General features: G+C 34.3%; 1 long non-coding RNA gene across 2 annotated transcripts; it reads left to right on the forward strand.

Annotated features, from left to right (window-relative positions):
- Window positions 1-8,724: 8,724 nt before the first annotated feature.
- On the forward strand, window positions 8,725-19,459 carry LOC138703650 (uncharacterized). 2 transcript variants are annotated; one of them, XR_011333226.1, is made up of 3 exons: window positions 8,725-8,847; window positions 13,393-13,472; window positions 17,221-19,459. It is a non-coding gene; the product is annotated as an uncharacterized lncRNA (long non-coding RNA). The 2 variants fall into 2 exon arrangements; XR_011333225.1 differs by lacking the exon at window positions 8,725-8,847 and adding an exon at window positions 12,830-13,296.
- The last annotated feature ends 1,635 nt before the right edge of the window (window positions 19,460-21,094 follow it).

The raw sequence follows: 21,094 nt of genomic DNA on the forward strand, positions 1-21,094 counted from the left end.
TTACTCCAAATTCTGTTAATGATGTTTTATATTTATATAAGCTTCAAATTAGAGTACCTATGCTAATTGTTTTTATCATAGCAACATGGAACTTTAAAATGCAGTTTTCTCAAAAATGTTAAATGTTGAGTTGTTTCCTTTTTGGACTGGCCCATCGATATGTAGTACCGGTGACTAAAACTCAGAAACTGTTTACCCTGATAACCAACATTTTAATTAGTCCCGTGGACATATTATGTTTATTAAGCTTGAGGGTAAGCAAACATACGATAATGATTTTTAAAAAGGCTGAAATTGAAAGCTTCATGCACAAAGCAGGCTGCATTTAAAGGATAACGTAATGTTTAACTAAAATAACTCATGGTTTATAATTCTTAATTTATTAATTTAAGTTCATTAAGTGAGCAACTACAAAAAGCTTCAGCTGTCAATTGTTTAGTAACTGATACATTCTACATGTAACGGACCTCACAGAAAACAATTTTCAAAACTATTTAATAACTTAGAATAAGTAAACAGCAGTAAAGGAAAGTGTAATAAAACCTATTTTGTGCGAGATCGTGCGTATTTGCTTGGTTTCCGCACAAAACCAATCCGCGGTAAGTCTAAAATTCCACATTCAGTATTCCCAACCTAACACACATAACAATTTCCCTCTTCTTACCGCTTAAGTGACATATTGATTTTACTGCTTTAGGCTTTTAACATATTATTTTTAGAGACGTTCAATATAGTAATAATTATAAATTGGAAACTTACCACTGCAATTTCACCTAAATTACACTGTTAATTATTGTTTTTAAATATTTGCAAAAATTAAGTAAACTCTACAACTCCACTAAAGTTACTGCATTCGTGATGCAAGTAACATTAAGGAAGAAAAAGACAGACGTATATCACGGCCTGCTGGAGTATAGTAAACACAGAAAACATTTTAAAGCAACAATGTTGAAGATAGATATTTTTGTTTTGCAAATTTGCCGTCATTGAACAGAAACCAAGATGGAGATTTCATTGCAACTAATTAGAAATTCCTCTTTCAGGTATGTAATAAACGACCTTCGCACAAAATAATGTACGATACACGAGCGGTATGTTTTCTTTCAATTCTCGGAAATTAAAAAAGCTCAACTACGTTTCGCTTTTTCAAACTTTTCCTCGAACATGAAAACTTGTTTGTTAAGTGTACAACATAATCTCGAAAATAGAAAAAAACTCAACTTAGTTCCCCCCCTCCACCCCTTCAAACCTTTTCTTCTGTCTGTTACAATGCACTTACCCCACACAGAATAATATACTACTTCAAACAAGATGAAAAATTCTGAAATTTTGTTTATTCACCCCATTTTACACTACTGTCAGATGTGTACTGTTTTCAGTGAGTTGATTTTAGACAGTGGTTTAGTTGGACCGGAATGCTGTTCCAGAAAATAAAAAATATCCATGTCGGAAACAGCAGGATGCCAAACTTGACACTTAATAGAGAGTCCATTTGGCAATTGATAAGTTGAGTTCTTGTAAATATTTTTTTCCAACTAAATCACTGGTTTTAGATGAGAAATATTTTGCTCGTGTGGTAATGTACAGTATATATAATTGGTCTCAGGATGCAAAGAATAATTTATAGTGCCCTACTTTGAGTATGGGAAAGAGTGCAAAATGTAACTTATATGTAATATGTTATTTGTAAAGAAAATTCGTAATTTAATTTTGTTTGCAATAACGTTACATAACTGCTTTGTTAGTGTATAGTAAACAGTAATCCTGTATTAAATCTTTGTCAAGACTTTTTCTCTCATAGTACTGACTTTGTTTTATTCCTTCTTTGTTCTCTATTTTAGAATATGGAAATGATTAGAGCAGAAGAATGCTGTGATAGTAAATTATACACCATGTCCCTAAATGATTAGTGTGGTTTCAGGTGGTTGGTATAGCTTTACAAACGAAAGTGGATGTGTATTTCCTACGTGTAATGAAATAAGAGCTGTGAAAGTTTCATATCATAAGTTTGCAGCGTTTGTTTCTCATCATTGTTGCATCACAGTGTCAGGTTTACAAAATGGCGATTCCCATGCATAATATTTTCTATGTTGCAATTTGCGAAGTGTGATTCTCTAATTTTTGTATAGGAAGCTTTCTGATTACCAAAGCCCGGGACTTCAGCAGGTAAACAATGCTTACAGGTTAAGTATGAAAGGAGGTTTATTGAACCCTGACGCTCTTTACACACAGTGAGCATACGATACGTACAGTGGTGTTCCAGTACAGACTACGACAAAAATAACTTCTCGCCCAAACTTTAGTGTAATAATAAAATGATTACGTTACGTTCGACAAAGTGAACTGCAAAATAGTACAGAAATATAATATTAATTGCAAAAACAAATCTTACACATTCATATGTTAGGAATTAAAGTAGTTATTCCTCATACTATTTTGTTTACAAACACGAATCATATGATCTGTTGCAATGAACCACAACATAAATTCTTAAATTATCAAATGAAAAGCTTCTTCTATTTTCTGACAAGCAATTTTTTAACTGAGAAAAGGTTCTTTCAACATCACATGATGTGGTGGTGGCAAACTTAAACCATGCACCACTCACTATCACAATCATTGTCAATACTGTTTAAAGCTTTGTGTATTCGATTTGTTGTTTTATTTCGAATTTCACAAACTTTGGAAAATCCAAAGTTTTTCTTGAGAATGTTTTTAAACTTTTGTTGCACCGACACACTTTTTTCATCTTCATTTTGAGGGATTATCTACTACAAACAATCAAAGTAACATGACATTAAATATTCTTTACGTAGAGTTGTTTCAGACGGGGCAATTCTGCCCATATACTTCTCTATAAAATTCTTGAAGTGGGGGTTTTCCAACTTGTTAAAAGGAATGTTGGAGCTCACCATCATTTCACACAAATCCCGGAAAAGAATCATTGTGTCTATCAGAATTTGAAACAGAAGGCGCCCTTGCTTCCTTCTCGTTACGTATGAATAATTGTAAATGAGCTTCATGTCTCTGAGTTTTGATATGCTGTTCTATGTATTTGAGGCTCTCGCCCTTTATTACAGTGTGGCACGCATTACATGTGATATTAATGTTATCTGTACAAAAACACTTACTTTCGTATACTTTCACAAGTTTCTTTAATTTATCCTCTTTTTTTCAGTGAAACTTCGGCATAGTAACTGAGCACGTAGATTTGTACTCGCCTGTACTCTTGCAATGCTAGCTATCAACTATCAGACAACCGATCACTAGTATGAAGTCGAATGGGCAGTCTTTCGGGACTAGGCGAAGGAAGTTTCTTTACAAACACAACCAGTAATATATACTTTGTGTATCATTAACCTGTTTTTAAACTGCTGAAGTCCCTAGGCTTGCTGATAACATTCGTCTATCTATGGTATAGACAGTCTGAAACGACTGGATGCATCTGTTCAGGATGTCCACGTGTGCCTAATGAAAGGGACGAGAATGTGAGAGCAGCTTTTGTATGTAGTCCATGGTCACCGTACCTCATACTGATTTCTTTCTGTGGGGGTAATGAAGGACCATGTGTACCTGCCAGAGTTGAGAAGAAGGATTTTTGCTGCTGTTGAAAATCACTCCAGGCATGGTGACTATCAGCTAGATGTCTGTCGCGTGACAAATGGTGCTTACACTGAACACTTATAAGTTTTGGTATGAAAACTCATAGAACTGCTCTTCATTCCCATGTAAGGTTTGTTCTTATATATTGAAAGTAAAGGAATTCAACAACTTTGTAATCCCAATAATCATTTAGGGACAAGCTGTGTTATTTTTATGATTACATTGGCATGTTGCCCACTGCAAGAAGCATTCAGCATTGGGGAATAAATTTTAGGGTTGGGAAAGGGAAGACATCTGTGAGAAAACGAAAGAATGAGGGGAAAGGTTTAAAAATGTCTTTACTAATGTCACTTGCATCCACTCCTTCCCAGTGGCGTAGCGTCAGTGTAAGCTAAAAAGCTTAGCTTCCTCAGTTAATAATAATTTCATAATAAACCTGCAGTTTATGGAGAAAATTATTTATTAATTTTAATAGAATTTATATTTACGCGTTAAATATTGTGATGCAGCAGTAAACAAGAAGCCTGCACACACCAGCTTCCAAGCAGACTGGTTTCTTCTGTGTAATCCACCCTGCAGATTTTCCATCCCTTTCTAACTAAACTACCCTAGTCGCAAGAAGCTAGCTTTAACATTTAAAATAAGTAGTTTCCGAGTTATCCCTTTTCGTCAGTTGTGTTCAGTTGAAGTGTTAGTGTGCATTGTGGCTGATATAATAAATAATGAGCGAAATAACAGTTCCTGACACAAATTTACTTGAAATTTTTTTAGGACAATTGTATTATCAAGACTGACTTACGAACAAAAGTGTGATTTAAAAAACAAATGACCAACTCCCTTGCTGTCATTGAAGGACACAACCAAAAGACAGACGTATACTTACGTAATGATACTAATATTGTGATTTCTCTAAGTATGACAGGGAGTGAGCTAATGTTATACCTATACGTGTCTATTTGTTAAGAGGTATGTGTAAACCGTGAAATTATATTTTACTACGTATCATTTGAGGTCATGCCTTATTGGTGTTACTTACGATGTTCCAACCAATCTTCGACTGCTGACTTGAAATTGACTACTATTTATTTTAAGACTGTATTTTTGTAATACGTTTTCTCATTGCATGAAAGACAACTTGAGTTAGCTTCCCCTGTTCAAAATTTCATGCTACGCCACTGATCCTTCCAAACTGCCTTCTTTCTTCCCTTTTCTTGAATCCTCTCTCATCCCTTATCTTTCTTTCTCCCTCTGTGTGATGTTCTTGTAATCAGAAGGTAGAATTACATCAAACTAACTGTAAATTTCTTACCTTAGGTAGACTCGAATCATCCATTCCGAATCCACAGTAAAATTTCAGATGTTTGTGATAGTTTGTAGATTGGCTCGAGAGGTCCAGAGGAAATCATGTTTGAAATGGAAGAGGCAAGATTGTCAGTGATGTAATGAATGGTAGGAAGGAACGCTGCTGTGCATAATTGTTTATATAAATAAAAAAATAAAATGAATGTGGTATATAAATATTATTTTAAGAAACACAGGAAACGAATATGGGTAATTATGAGTGTAGGAACGCCATTTTGTGACACTTTGCAAACTGACTCAACTCCAGTGAGCTCAACAGTAAAATATTAATTTTTACTACATATGTATTTTTGGTCCAGGTAAAATATTCATCTTTACGACAAAACTTGTAGAAATACTATATGTTCTGTTGACAAAAAGAAACTGAAGTGTATAAAATTAGAGTATTTTATGTGGACCAAATAAAGTTTAAATAATCAAGTAATACAATATTGCGACAGAATATAAAGTTTTCTGTGCATAAGGATTTATTTTAATCTTACTTCAGTCCGTGATTCACTCAGGAGTTACTACAATGGCATATAGCATTATGATCTCTAGAGAAACTACACTTTCCAATGGTGTCAGAATTATCCAAATCGGTTAAGTAGCTTCTGAGACTACTTCATACAAACACACAAAAATTCTCTATATATTAATATTGATAAACATTTATGTTATATTCACGTCATAAAATACAATTATATCCATAGCCTATAAAAATAGTGTTACATGAATATCTTCAGATTGTTGTGCCTTAAATAGATGCAGTCATTTGTTTTCATCTCATTACATTAGTCTGAGGCAGTACTGATAAAACGCATTGTTATTTTAAAACTCATAATCTCATTAAATATCAGTCCTATCAAACTTATCGGAAACTGTTTTTAAACAAACTTTTGTTATGTAACATTTTTCATAAAAATCAGTAATAAGCCAGATATTTCGATTTATTTAATTCAGGCCCTCCTTTAAATAAAGTATTTTGAACTTCATTTAGCCTAAAATCTATACCGGTACTTGTTTTTTTTTTTTTAAAGATGGGACATGACAGTTAAGCGGCCGAACTTGGAACTACAGTGCCATGTTGCCAATATGGACTACCACGCTGCCAGCTGATGGAAGCCAGCAATTGTCGTGAAGATGGCTGACGTTAAAACATTCATTGACAATTCACGTGGAGGTAAGAAAACAATACAAACGACAGAGAATCAAAGACGAAACGCACCAATGCCAACATTGTGAGCACAATAAATGTCTCCAAGCGAGCTATTAAGCACTCGCCAAGGGGAAGTGTAAGTTTGGCAACTTAGCCACTGTTACCATAGCAACAGGCCTACAACGCTATGTGACATTCAGTTGTTTTTCCGATCGCAACGCTCCTGTCATGTCCCATCTTTCAAAAAAACAAGTATAAGTTGGAACTAAATTGATATACTGTAGGCCTACTAATTTTCGTAGAGCCATTATCGCGTAAAAAGATAACAAACATACAAACAAAAAATTTCAAAAATGCAATTTTTGGTCTCAGGGATAGTTAATTATACGTCATGTTAACACCAATTATATTTGGAAAAGCGAAAATTACCGAAAAAGTTTTGGTAACATTTATTATTAGTGTAGGTTATTATTATTATTATTATTATTATTATTATTATTATTATTATTATTATTATTATTATTATATTTTAAGACCTTTGTCTTGTGTTTAGACCTACGGAAATGATATGATAAAATCATTTTCACCTCACGAATAGTGTTAATATTTCTAAATTATTCCCAAAGCTTGAAAGGGAAGAAATAAACAAATGTCTGTATAATTATAGCCTTATATTACGTAAATAAACATGACATCATTGTTCATTATTGCGAGCGCGATATTCAGCTATCCGTATTTCTAATAAATAACCATTTCCATAGTAACTATAGCAAAAACGACATGAAGTGGGCTAATTTCGCGGTATTCTGAAGCACGGTTGACAGATTGGGCAATCGCAATTCAGGCTACAGTCGGCGAGTAGGATTAATAGAATTACGGTATTGAGTTAGGCTACTTCAAAAATCGAAAGGACGAAATTAGCCTGCATGTTATTTCCTTTTATAAAATGTTTATGTTCTTTTATTATTACAGTATTATTGTTGTTGTTCAGTCAACTATCCGAAGACAGATCTGGACCTCACAAGTGATGCCAACAAGGCACCACTTATGAGGCAACTAGACCAGGAGATCATGGGGTAGGATGGCCAGTTCCTTTCCTCCTTCATTGCATACATCGCCGACTAGTTACGTATTACACTAGTCAAACTTCAGATGCATACAAACAATATTGTTCTTCCTCTGACACATCAAGTGAGATGTGCTACATGATAATAGATGTACTACATTACAGCCAGAACCTGAGTCAGAGGACTTATTAACATTTTAATTACATAATTTTGTTATTTATAGGTTTTCAGACCATTTTTGAATCGTATCATATTGTTCATTGCTGACGGTATCGTTGCAACATGCCTCGAATTCTCTTTGCTTCTGTACTGGTAGTCTCTATGACCAGTTTCTTACATTGTGAAGACATAATTTTATAAGACCGCAAAATTATTATCGTCCGCGGTTCGTTTGTTTTGCGCATTTTTATTGCGGTGTTATTGCTCTGTATTAACTGCTAATAATAATAATAATAATAATAATAATAATAATAATAATAATAATAATAATAATAAGACGCTCCAAATATGAGAAACACTGTGCAAAGCTTAGGAGAATTTACCTAAATTTAAAAATAAATTAAAAAACCTTCATATCTAAATTGCAGTATGAGAAGACAGTTTTATAGGATTATCACCATTATATTGGGTGCGGAAAATTAAAGATGTGATACCGTACAATTTATTCCTGAATATTGTGTACTATTTCTTTCAATATAAGACTCCGAGCGGAATTACCATATATTGAGCGCTTTTATCATTGACACCATATACATAAACTACATTACCGTACGCATCTTTAAAATGCACAGAAATTATTATTATTAATTTTTTGTGAATTACCATGTTTTGAAGGAGGGAAATTCTGATGCCTAGTAAGGGAAGTTTCATAAATGCCCAACGATACATGTTGTACAGGGCAGCCAATGGATCACGTTTTTTCCGTGTTAGCCCTGATTACGTAATCAAGGGTAAACGTGAAAGTGATAACAATTATGTTTTTGATACAGAGATTTATCTAATTATTTATCACTCACAGTGTCAAAATAATATCGTATTATATTGATAATATAACAATATTAGCGACACTGTTCTGTAGCAGGTTTTTAAGAGGCATGTTGGCGACCCTGGTATGCTGTGATTTTGGCGGTTAAAGTGACATTTAAATTCTGTGGGAATTGTAATATATCTAAATTATTTATTGATTAATGTAATATTGGCGTCAGAAATCAGGTTATTTTCAGTGCTTGCAAAGAAGTCTACAAACTGAAGGTAGGTGAAAATTTGACTTCAGGTTGGAACTACAACAAAAATTATAAACCTAACCTTATTGAGCCTATGTACTGTACCCAGTTAGTAGGCCTACACTTTATGATCTACGTTTTGTATTCAGAGGAAAAAAGAAAACAATATTACGATAAAGAGCTTTTTTTTTAATATCTGTAAACATACATATAAAAATATGTAGCTATAAATTTTGTAGATAGGCCTGTATGTTTTTATTATGCACATAATGCTTTTACTTTTTGTTGCCTGTTTAAAATTCTAATGAAATGTGCTTGTTTAATTTAGGAAAGTGAGTTACACAGACTGCTGCAACTGAAAATGAGTACATCTCATATGAACACCAATCATATGTGTCAAATAGTGGTATGACTCGATTTAGATGCTTCAGTTCTTGGACTTCCATTTGAAAAGGTGTGTACCTTATTTTTAATAAAATTAGAGAGTATTTTTGTCTCTACATAAAGTAATATACTGATTTGACTGAAAAAAATTATGTCTAACATAACAAAACACATAGGCTGCTTTAATTAATAATGACACTGTACTTCAGATTAAGTTAAGGGTAATTATGTAAATAGTAAGCATTGGCAAGGTCATCTACCGCAAAAGAGATCCAGAGCACACACATACACACATATATATATACACAGCGCTTTTCTTCTGGAGAAAAGGGTAGTGGAATTCTGTGTACAATATTTTATAGCAGACGGGGAGATGATTATTGTTCACTGCATGGGAATTTTGTCGTTTTTAAACTCCTTTTCGACCAACTAAGACACTCAAGGTCTAAGCTGAATTCAAAGAAAAATTATATTAAAAACATACTGTAGTTATTCACACATATTTCGGTTCCATGATGAAAAATGCAACAAAAAAGTGTCGGAACGCCGTTCCAGCACATTCCGCAGAAAAAAAGCGCTGTATGTACAACACAAAAAGTTTGGAAACACTCTATTTTTCGAATTTTCTTTAAAATAACTGAATGTAACTAATAAAATAATTTAACATTGTTTGAAAACATGCATTTATTTAGTAATTTTTGTTGATTAAACTCGTAAAATTTCATAAAACCACAATTAAAATTTTTATGACTTGGCCGTGAAACCACATTTTTTAGAGTATCAGTATTTGGTAACACCCCCTCGGGCTTGAATCAATGCAACAGTACGTCTTGGCATGCTGCTAATAAGATCATCAAGTACCTGTTGATCGAGACGGTCCCATTCTTCAACAGTGGCCTTTCGGAGGTCTTGAACAGTCTGTACAGGAGGATTGCATTGTCGAATGGCAACTTTGAGCCTGTCCCAAGCAAGCTCTATTGGATATTACGATGTACCGAAATACATAGGTATATTTCCATGCAGAAATTCTGTGTCATCATATGATGAAGGATGGGTGGAACGAAGAAAAATTCTCTCTGGCACCGGATTTGAACCCGGGTTTTCAGCTCTATGTGCTGACGTTCTATCCACTAAGCCACACTGGATTCCTATTTTTCTCCGTTCCACCCATCCATCATATAATGACGCAGAATTTCTGCATGGAAATGTCATATGTAATTCGATACATCGTAATATATGATATGCGAAAATAATCACTTAGTGATTTAAGACGGCGCTTATTCCGTCGGATCCCGGCCGCTAAGTCACTCGTAATGAGCGCACCTCTGCACATTAATGTGTTGGACATTGTGCCACTGTCACACATCTGTGACGCAGTGCATGAGGGTTGCCCACTAGAGGAAACCTAATAGGTGGAACTTAAACTGAGAGGATTCAATCTGGCATCGGAATGGGAATCTGGTGTGGCTTAGTGGATAGAGCATCAGCACGTAGAGCTGAAAACCCAGGTTCAAATCCTAGTGCCGGAGAGAATTTTTCTCCGTTCCACCCATCCTTCAAGCTCTATTGGGTTCATATCAAGTGAACATGCTGGTCATTCCATTCTCCTGATATGAGCACACTCGAGGAACTCATCCACACGTCTTGTTCGGTGTGTCCGAGCATTATCGTCTTGAAAAATTAATCCACCACCAAACTGTCTTTGAAATGGCTCAAAGATGGTTTCCAGAACCTGGTTACAATACAATTCTGCCGTTGTATTACCCTTGACTGGCATGAGATGTGTACAACGTCCATGCATGATGCTGCCCCAAAACATGATGGAACCTCCACCTTGTTGGTAATGTGGAACTGCAACATTACCAACTCTCTCCAGATGAGAACTCGTCGCGAATCTGGTTTAAAGCAAATCCTGATTTCATCCGAAAACATTATCCAGTTCCTTAACTTAGAAAGCATATTGTGATGATTCAGACTGTCAGTGTTATAATACAATATAAAATTGTTTGTTTATTCAGTCTATATTACTAAAACTAATGACACTTATTCATATATGTAGTCATTATGTTCTGTACAATGCAGATTATGAACGTTTTGGCCCTTCGGGCATCACCAGGCTCTGTGTATAATATCTCATTATTAGTCTCTGTAGTAAAATACAATGATAATTTAATGAAATGAACTGTTTAAAAATTAATATGTATAAAATAATGTACAGACTTATGTGCGTAAAATTAAAACTGTGATTGCATTGCAATGATACATAAAATTATGAAAACTATGAAGATGTAGTGATGTTCCTCATTTTAAACTTCATAATACTGATATGAATTTGGGGCGAAGAGGGATGAAGTTACAGGAGAATGGAGAAAGTTACACAACACAGAACTGCACGCATTGTATTCTTCACCTGACATAATTAGGAACATTAAATCCAGATGTTTGAGATGGGCAGAGCATGTAGCACGTATGGGCGAATCCAGAAATGCATATAGAGTGTTAGTTGGGAGGCCGGAGGGAAAAAGACCTTTGGGGAGGCCAAGACTAAGATGGGAAGATAATATTAAAATGGATTTGAGGGAGGTGGGATATGATGATAGAGAATGGGTTAATCTTGCTCAGGATAGGGACCAATGGTGGGCTTATGTGAGGGCGGCAATGAACCTCTGGGTTCTTGAAAAGCCATTTGTAAGTAAGTAAGTATGGGTAACTTCACTTATTTGCAATATTTGAAGCTTATTGTCTTATTAGTGTCTGTCATTTGTTTTCATTGTTATTGTTGAATGAGTAACATTGGAAAGATAATAACAATGAATATAAAAACCAAAGAGGAATGTTATTATCACTGCTTGCTAGATCACATCCTATGACTGTTTACACTGCCTGCCCAATCAATGGTTATGCGCGAGTAGCTGCTAGGTGGTAGGTAGTGATTTTGCATATACTGATAATGTTAATAGCGGTGGGTACTGCCTGCCACCTAGTGGAAAAATAACTTTGATTGAGCAGGCAATTTACGCAGCTGTAGGATGCGATCCAGCAGGCAGTGGTTATTATACATGTTCACCACCATAACACAGAAAATATAATTGTTTCCAAACTTTAATTAAATTTGTAACATTTTCTTTTGATTGACATATTGTCAACTACTATGAGAAAGTATGTGCCTATTGTGGGAAGATTATGAGCTGGCCCATGCTTACTAAGGTTACCAAGCTAAGTTTTAGACTACCATGACTTTTATTTGTAGGGCTGGTCAGACGAATCTAACACAGAATAGTAACGATTGCATATTTATTTATTTCTTATTTTGCTAATAATTATAACATAACATATATTATATATAGAAAAAACTTTAGCTCGCCCCTGAAAGAGGAGAACTCGTGCTCAGGGGCGGATTCCTGAATTGAAATTAAGAAGTATACAATACAATTTGTCTTATGTCTACTATGCAATTATAGTATATAAATTTAAATTTACAATTTTTCAATTTTTATAAAATCCATACATAACTTTTTAAATTTAATACTAGAACTATTAGAATTGACAAGATTAGGATATTTAAATATAAATTTGTTATATATTCTTGGTCCTAAATTACTACTATGATTAAATACTGTAACAGTGCTGCATTTTGGTTCAAACAATCTTAAAGAATTCATACCTTTTGTTTCATAACTATGAGAATACAATTCAAAATTATTTCGATTTTTATGTACGAATTTTATTAATACAATATAATAAATTTGTCTTACGTTAAGTACATTAAAGTCTAAAAACAAATTTTGAGATGGAAAATCAATAGGTTTATGAAGACATATTTTAATTATTTTCTTCTGTAATAAATAAAGTGGATTAAAATTGGATTTAAATGAGCTACCCCATCCTATAATTCCATACATAATTACCGATTGAAATAAAGTTAAATATATTGTGCGTAATAAACTTATTGGCAAGTAATTCCTCAATAAAACAAAATAATATACTATTTTACGTAATTTATTACAAAGGTAATTAATGTGTTGGTTCCATTTTAAATGATTATCGAAAATTATGCCTAGTGGAATGGAGTTTCCGGGCTAAGATGCCATAGTCTACTGGTGTAGATATTCCCGGATGTTTCGTCTACTACTGCGGCAGACATCTTCAGTGATTAGATATCCTAGGTCGAAGTCTTCTACTAGGGGTACCTGTGGCAAGTGATTCCCTGACTGGTTGCCTGTCCTTATTTATAGAGCCGGGGAATGGCCTTGGTGTTCCGTTGTTGTGGTGGTTCGCACTCACTGGATCTCGGTGGCCTTGGACTGGCTGTGGCGTACCATAGTCGTGTCGGTCCGCACTCGCTGGCCTTGGACTGGTCGTTGTGTTCCATTGTCGTGGCAGACTGCACTCGCTGGATCTCGGTTTCCATCTGTCTACCGCAAAGAGAACATATTCTCGTCCCCTCTTCGTTCACGATTTTAAGTGCCCTCCATGCTCCTAGAAGAAACCAGACTAAGCTCAGCAGATATTACCCTTAGTAGGTCGATAAATTCTATTGTAGCAGATTGTGAAATTAACTGCCATCACCAAACGAACAATTTTTAATGTTAATCAAACTGCATGTTGGTTTCAGGTATGTGAGGATGCCCGTTCTCTATCAGTGGATCTCTGCCATCCCATGTACAGTGTTGCTGCTGTCATTGCCGCATGCAAGTATGTTATCCTATGAAACATATTATCATATTTATGATATTCAGTGTATACATTTTATCTTTCCACACTAGTGGAAGTAGAGTGGACGTGGCAGTGCATGGTGCAGCTGAGCACTAAATTATGAAGATGCTTTGTAGGTTCTAAAAATTATCAATAATCACAATTACATGAATGCCGCTGAAGAATTATACATTATCACTCACTCTAATACAGGGTTGGGCAGATAAAACTGGCCCGTGTTATGACATTGATAGGTACTAATGATTTGAAACAAACTTCAAATGGAATGAAAATAAAATGCATTTACCTTCATAATAAATGTTGGAAATGCACTCCATCTGCATCTAGACACTTCTGTGCACGTTTTAACAGGTTCATGAAAACACGTGTCAATTCCTCATGGGTGATACTGTGGATGCAATTCCTGATATTATCCTTGAGATCACCAATGGTATGGGGATTCTGTTCGTATACTTTTCCCTTCAAGTACCCCCATAAATAAAAATCACATGTTGACAAATCTGGTGACTGCGGTGGCCATAAGTTTTTGCTCACAGTCCTTTCTTCAGTGAACATCTGATGAATATGGGCAAGTGACCTCTCAGATGTGTGACATGTTGCCCCATCTTGTTGAAAGAAGCAGTATTATTCTCCTCTTGAATTTGAATTTCAAACACTTCAACACACGTCCGCAAGTTCTCCTACTCACATGAACCTGTTGAGCCAATTTCGTGGTAGACTTTCGAGGACTCCTAGTCATAAATTCATTAATTCGCGCCGTAAGATGAGGAGTCCGGTCAGAAGGAGTTCTGTTCCTTGTTACATTTTTTATGGATCCAGTCGTACGCCATTTTCGCACCAAATCTTGAATGCTGCTTTTCGCTGGTACTGAGCGAAGCGGATATTTGTCTCTGAATAATTGTTGTATTTCCTTAATAGAGCTGGTCTGTATGCACGCCTCCACAATGAATATTCGCTCTGGTATTGAATAAGTCATGCTTATTTAAAGAACAACTCTTTACATGTGTTTAGAACGTCTGACTTTTAAACAGCAACCAGAAGAGGTTATAAGCAACAATGGCGCAACAACAATGACACAAAACACGCGGAAGATACAGTATAGCCAACATAATTACATTTTCAAGAAAAAAGAAAGAAAAGAAATCAATACCCTACATAATTTATTTTCCAAATCATATGACATGAGATGGGGCTGGTTTTATCTGCCCAACCCTCTAGTAATAATAGCCACCTGCTTAATGAACAATATCCAAATTCAAATAACCAGCTGTTTAAGATTATACAGAAGTAACTTCCGATCATCTACTAGTATGTCGGGTATGCAGTTTTCTTTATAAGCTACTTCTTAATGTAAAGGTCAGTCATGCTGCTGCTCTCATGAACTCCAGCCAACTTTTTCAACTTCTTATAAGTAAAGTTCTATATGATCTTAAATAATATTTTCAAACAATTTTGTTCATACCATCCTTTGCTAATTACAGGGCTTTATCCTGTCACCATTACTCAGCAACACGACCGCCCTATTTGTAGCATCTTTAATCTGATTCCGAAACTGTTACCGCAATACTAGAAGAGATCTTGCTGTCCCCCTCATCATACATGCTTTCTACTATACATCATTTTCTACATACAACCTGGTGGCTGCATCACTCAATTTTATTAACTGTTTTAATTTATATCCTACTTTTAACGTTGTTTTAACTAGTTAAGACCAAGTGTTCATTTTGTTAACATGTTTTATTCGACCTGAAGATGCCAATATAATTGGCGAAAACATTTGTCGTTAAAATATATGTAATGTTACTTTTTGGTATAACATAAATTTTAATGTATTTCTCACTGTTAAGTATTGACTGAATTAAATTCTTGGGTTTACTTGATTATAGGATATCGTTATTGTTTTTATGAGAATTTATGTTGGCTAGATTGTAGAATGGAGTGAAGTGATATTATGACGTCACTTGATGACGTCACTTTTTGGATGGAAGTGGTTAGGTTGGTAGATTTGTAAATTTTGTTCGTGGTTGGTATTCATGAGGTTTGAATGGCGTACCGGTTTAGGATGTGTTTGGATCTGAGAGGATAAAAAGAAGGTTTGGATGGTGAGCGTTTTATTTGTTTTTTATAAGGATGGGTTTTCGTTTGCTAGGATAGTAATTATGTATCGAGGATAATGTTTAATTTATTTATTGTAGATATATGTTTTTATTTTTGTTGGTTTTGTATATAGGGGTGTGTGTGTGTGTGGATCTGTTCGTTGTTTCTTTTTAATGTTTTTATTTAGGGTTCAAAATTGCGCTCTTATCCAAAATACGATATCACCAATAGAAGCGGGGTATCGGGGCTGCAAGCCCCGATGATGATCCGACGTGTAGCACATGATGCAAAAAGTGGGGTATCGGGGCTGCAAGCCCTGATGATGATCGTTGAGGTGATATTTTAGTGACATGAGATGAATATATATTTTGAAATTGTTTTGCTGATATTCTATTCTGGATAAGAGGGGGTGCGTTATATTCGAGGATGGGATGTTTGTAATTGATTTGGTGATATCGTATTTTGGATAAGAGCAGATGGGTTATATTCCGTAATGAGATATCGTGAATTGTATTGGTGATATCGTATTTTGGATAACAGTGGATGGGTTATATTTCAGAATGGGATATTGTGATATTGTTTTGCTGATATCCTATTTTGGATAAGAGCGGATGGGCTCTGTTGCAGAATGGGATATCGTGAATTGTTTTGGCGATATCGTATTTTGGATAAGAGTGGATGGGCTCTGTTCCAGTATGGGATATCGTGAATTGTTTTGGTGATATCGTATTTTGGATAAGAGTGGATGGGTTATATTTCGTAATGGGATATCGTGAATTGTATTGGTGATATCGAATTTTGGATAACAGTGGATGGGTTATATTTCAGAATGGGATATTGTGGTATTGTTTTGCTGATATCCTATTTTGGATAAGAGCGGATGGGCTGTGTTGCAGAATGGGATATCGTGAATTGTTTTGGCGATATCGTATTTTGGATAAGAGCGGATGGGCTCTGTTCCAGTATGGGATATCGTGAATTGTTTTGGTGATATCGTATTTTGGATAAGAGCGGATGGGCTCTGTTCCAGTATGGGATATCGTGAATTGTTTTGGTGATATCGTATTTTGGATAAGAGCTGATGGGCTCTGTTCCAGTATGGGATATCGTGAATTGTTTTGGTGATATCGTATTTTGGATAAGAGCAGTTGGGTTATATTGTAGAATGGGATATCGTCAATTTGTTTTTAAAATTTTTTTAGATAGTTTTATTTATTTATTGTTTTGGTTTACGTCGGCCGTGTTGTGACGTCACTGCGTTGTGACGTCATTGGCGCCATATTGTGACGTCATAGTTCGTCCAACTTGACGAAAATTAAGCGATATCCTATAGTAAATGAACTAAATTATGAGTTTAGAACACATATGATAAACCTTAGAAAGGGCAGTTTTTTACAATTAAAAAATGCTTACCTTTTCAAAGACGATGTTGAGAATGTTCCCCAGTCAGCATTTAGTTTGTTGAAGTGTGCTACAAATAGGACTTTTCGTTCAGTCAGAAGTTGTTGAGACATTTGCTCAAGATTTGTTAAATTGATAATTCCATATAATAACTTCAATAATGCTGAGAATTTATTTTGTACAAACATGCTTGCATGAAAACTTCTACTTGATATAATGGATTTTTCAGGCACTGTAAGCTGAAGGTGGACCGTGCTGAACTCGTGGAGATGGGCCAGATCCGGAAATCATCACTGCTGAAACTCGTCAGAACATTTGAGAAGTATGCACAGGACGTGAACCCGAGTCCGAAATTGAAGTCTTTGAATGGAGAAGAAGATGAAGAAGAATTTAAAGCTGAAAACATAATAAAGAAGATAAGTGGTGTGTTTTATTTTGGAGTAACAAATACAGTAAAACTTGTTCAAGGCGGAAACTAGTCCAATGTGAACACTTTTTGTAGTTCCAGTGGATAGAATTGGCATCATTATTAGTGCTACAGCCTGTTGCAGGACTTGACCGCTCCTACAATGAACCTTCATTCATTCCTATCTTACTTGCTTACTTACTTACTGGCTTGTAAGGAACCCGGAGGTTCATTGCCGCCCTCACATAAGCCCGCCATTGGTCCCTATCCTCAGCAAGATTAATCCAGTCTCTACCATCAAATCCATTTTAATATTATCTTCCCACCTACGTCTCGGCCTCCCCAAAGGTCTTTTTCCCTCCAGCCTCCCAACTAACACTCTATATGCATTTCTGGATTCACCCATACGTGCTACATGTCCTGCCCATCTCAAACATCTGGATTTTATGTTCCTAATTATGTCAGGTGAAGAATACAATGCGTGCAGCTCTGCGTTGTGTAACTTCCTCCATTCTCCTGTAACTTCATCCCTCTTAGCCCCAAATATTTTCCTAAGAACCTTATTCTCAAACACCCTTAATCTCTGTTCCGCTCTCAAAGTGAGAGTCCAAGTGTCACAACCATACAGAACAACCGGTAATATAACTGTTTTATAAATTCTAACTCAGATTTTTTGACAGAAGACTAGATGACAAAAGCTTCTCAACCGAATAATAACAGGCATTTCCCATATTTATTCTGTGTTTAATTTCCTCCCGAGTATCATTTATGTTTGTTATTGTTGCTACAAGATATTTGAATTTTTCCACTCTTCGAAAGATAAATCTCTAATTTTTATAGTTCCATTTCGTACTATATTCTGGTCACGAGACATAATCATATACTTAGTCTTTTCGGGATTTACTTCCAACCCAATCATTTTACTTGCTTCAACTAGAATTTTCGCGTTTTCCCTAATCGTTTGTGGATTTTCTCCTAACATATTCACGTCATCCGCATAGACAAGCAGCTGATGTAACCCGTTCAATTCCAAACCCTCTGTGTTATCCTGAACTTTCCTAATGGCATATTCTAGAGCGAAGTTAAAAAGTAAAGGTGATAGTGCATCTCCCTGCTTTAGCCCGCTGTGAATTGGAAAAGCATCAGATAGAAACTGGCCTATACAGACTCTGCTGTAAGTTTCACTAAGGCACATTTTAATTAATCGAACTAGTTTCTTGGAAATACCAAATTCAATAAGAATATTATATAAAACTTCTCTCTTAACCGAGTCATACGCCTTTTTGAAATCCATGAATAATTGATGTACTGTACCTTTATACTCCCATTTTTTCTCCAATATCTGTCGAATACAAAAAATCTGATCAATAGTCGATCTGTTACGCCTAAAACCACACTGATTAACCCCAATAATTTCATCTACATAAGTAAAGGTATGTAATAGTGATAATTTTATTATATAGGTTCTGACAAGTAATGTTTCTTAGCCCATGCACGATGTGTGCGCATTTAAAATTATTATAATACAATTTATATAAGATTTGAGTAGTTTTCTGTAGTGCTGAAACTTGCCCAATTCGAAAAACAATTTGGTCTCTTGCGATTCTGCTTTGAACAAGTTTTACTGTATACAATTCAACTTAGTTACAGTGACCATTGTTAGTATGGCATCTTGGCTACAATTAAAAAGTACTGTTTTTATCTGCATTAAACAAATGTGATTTATTATTTTTATAATGACAAATTTTTTAATAAGGAACTAGTTTATATCGACATGTAAATTCTCTAAGAATTCATGTTCTATGTATGTTAAACTGGGACTGTCGTTCAGAGAAATTTGCAGGTAGTCGGTCGGTAATGTCAAATACCGTTTCTACTTGCTGTGACAGAAGCAAAAACTGGAATTCTAAGACAGAATTAAAGTGAATTGAAAAAAATGAATGAAATGAAATAAAAATGAATAACATTGAATGAAATAAATAAATAAATTTAGTAATCGGTTAATTATTATGATAAAGTAAAATGAAATCAAATAAATTTAATTAAGGTAAATTAAAATAAAATAAAAAATAAGGTTAAATTAAACTAAGGTAAATTAAATTAAAATAAATAAAATTAAATTATAACAAGATAAAAGAATTAAAATAAAAAATTAAAATAATTTAAGTAAAAAAATTAAGTTAAATTAAATCAAGTAAAATGTTTTAAATTAAATTAAAATGATATAACATAAAGTAAACTGAAATAAATTATGATGAAATAAAATGCAGTATATTAAAATAAAGTAATTAAATTAAAATAAATTTGAAATCAATTAGAATAACGTAAAGTGAACTAAACTAGAATAAAATAAATTAAAATACATTAAGGTGAAGGTTAATTAAATTAAAATAAAATAAATTAAATTGAAATAAAATTAATTGAAATAGTATTGAATTAAAGAACATAAATTAAAATGACAATAAAATAATATAAATTAAATTAAAATAAAATATATTAAGATTAAATAAATTAAAACATGATAATATAAATTAAAATAAATTATATTAAATTAACTTAAAATAAATTAAAATGAAATTAATTGAAATAAGATAAAATAAATTAAATTAAAGTAAATTAATATAAATTAAACTAATTAAAATTAAAAAGTTAAATTAACCCTTAAGTACTCACCTGGTAGAAAGTTACATAAACACTCGCGTCGGGTCAATTTGACCCATTGACACAAACTAAGGTGTGGACGTGGATTCATGGCAAAATTATGGGGTAAATAAAATTTTTAAACTGAACCAAATGAAATATTTTTTATTCTGAACTCTACATTATTTATATTGAACATAATCAAATACAATGAAATTTGTAAATCTCAACTTTAAAAAAGTGAAAACTATCTAAATACAACGAAATTTGTAAATCTCAACTAAAGAAAAGTGAAAACATGACTTTGAAACCTTATAACCATACTGTTTCTTTACGAGGTGTGATTGAAAAATTTTAAGTTTAGGTTCATAATAATGGTACCTAAATACTACTACAGTCCTCTTCTGGAGGAATATACAAACTCCTACTATTATCCTAGATTTGGAAACATTCTTGAAAAATGTTGACTGGGTTTGTAATAAAAAATCACTGTACCGAAAGGCTACTGCAATGAATGCCCTTAAAAGGGGTTCATTCTGAATTGTTACATCGATTCCTAAGATGTCACCGTCACCAATAAGCACTGCTGGCTTCAATCAGACATTGTAAAACAAAACAGTGCTTCATTTCTTGGCATATTGTGCAAACAACTTTGCAGTGAATTTTGCATACGTGTCCCAAACAAGCAGCACATTGTGTTGAATGTTTATTATCATTTGTGCTAGGGCAGATATGATATCTCTTCCTTTCCTGAGATGCTGGTCCACTTCTTATTTCTTGATTTTTTTTGTTCTTTCGGTGGCACTTCAACGCTTCTCTCTGTTAGGAATATTTTTATTCTTGCCCTGAGACTGCATGATACGTGAGGATTACTCATTCTCATGACGTTTTCCATAAGAAGTTCTTTAGCCAGGTTCTTCAGAAATATTCTTCTTTGTATCTTCTCTCTGGTATTCATCTTATAATAAACAACATATGAGTTGAGTGCTGAAACATTTAAGAAATGGAAGAACACTGCCAGTGGCCACCTTCTTGTTCTACGTCCAACACTATAGTT

Source organism: Periplaneta americana, chromosome 7 (assembly GCF_040183065.1).
Source record: "Periplaneta americana isolate PAMFEO1 chromosome 7, P.americana_PAMFEO1_priV1, whole genome shotgun sequence".
Classification (NCBI taxonomy): Eukaryota; Metazoa; Arthropoda; class Insecta; order Blattodea; family Blattidae; genus Periplaneta; species Periplaneta americana.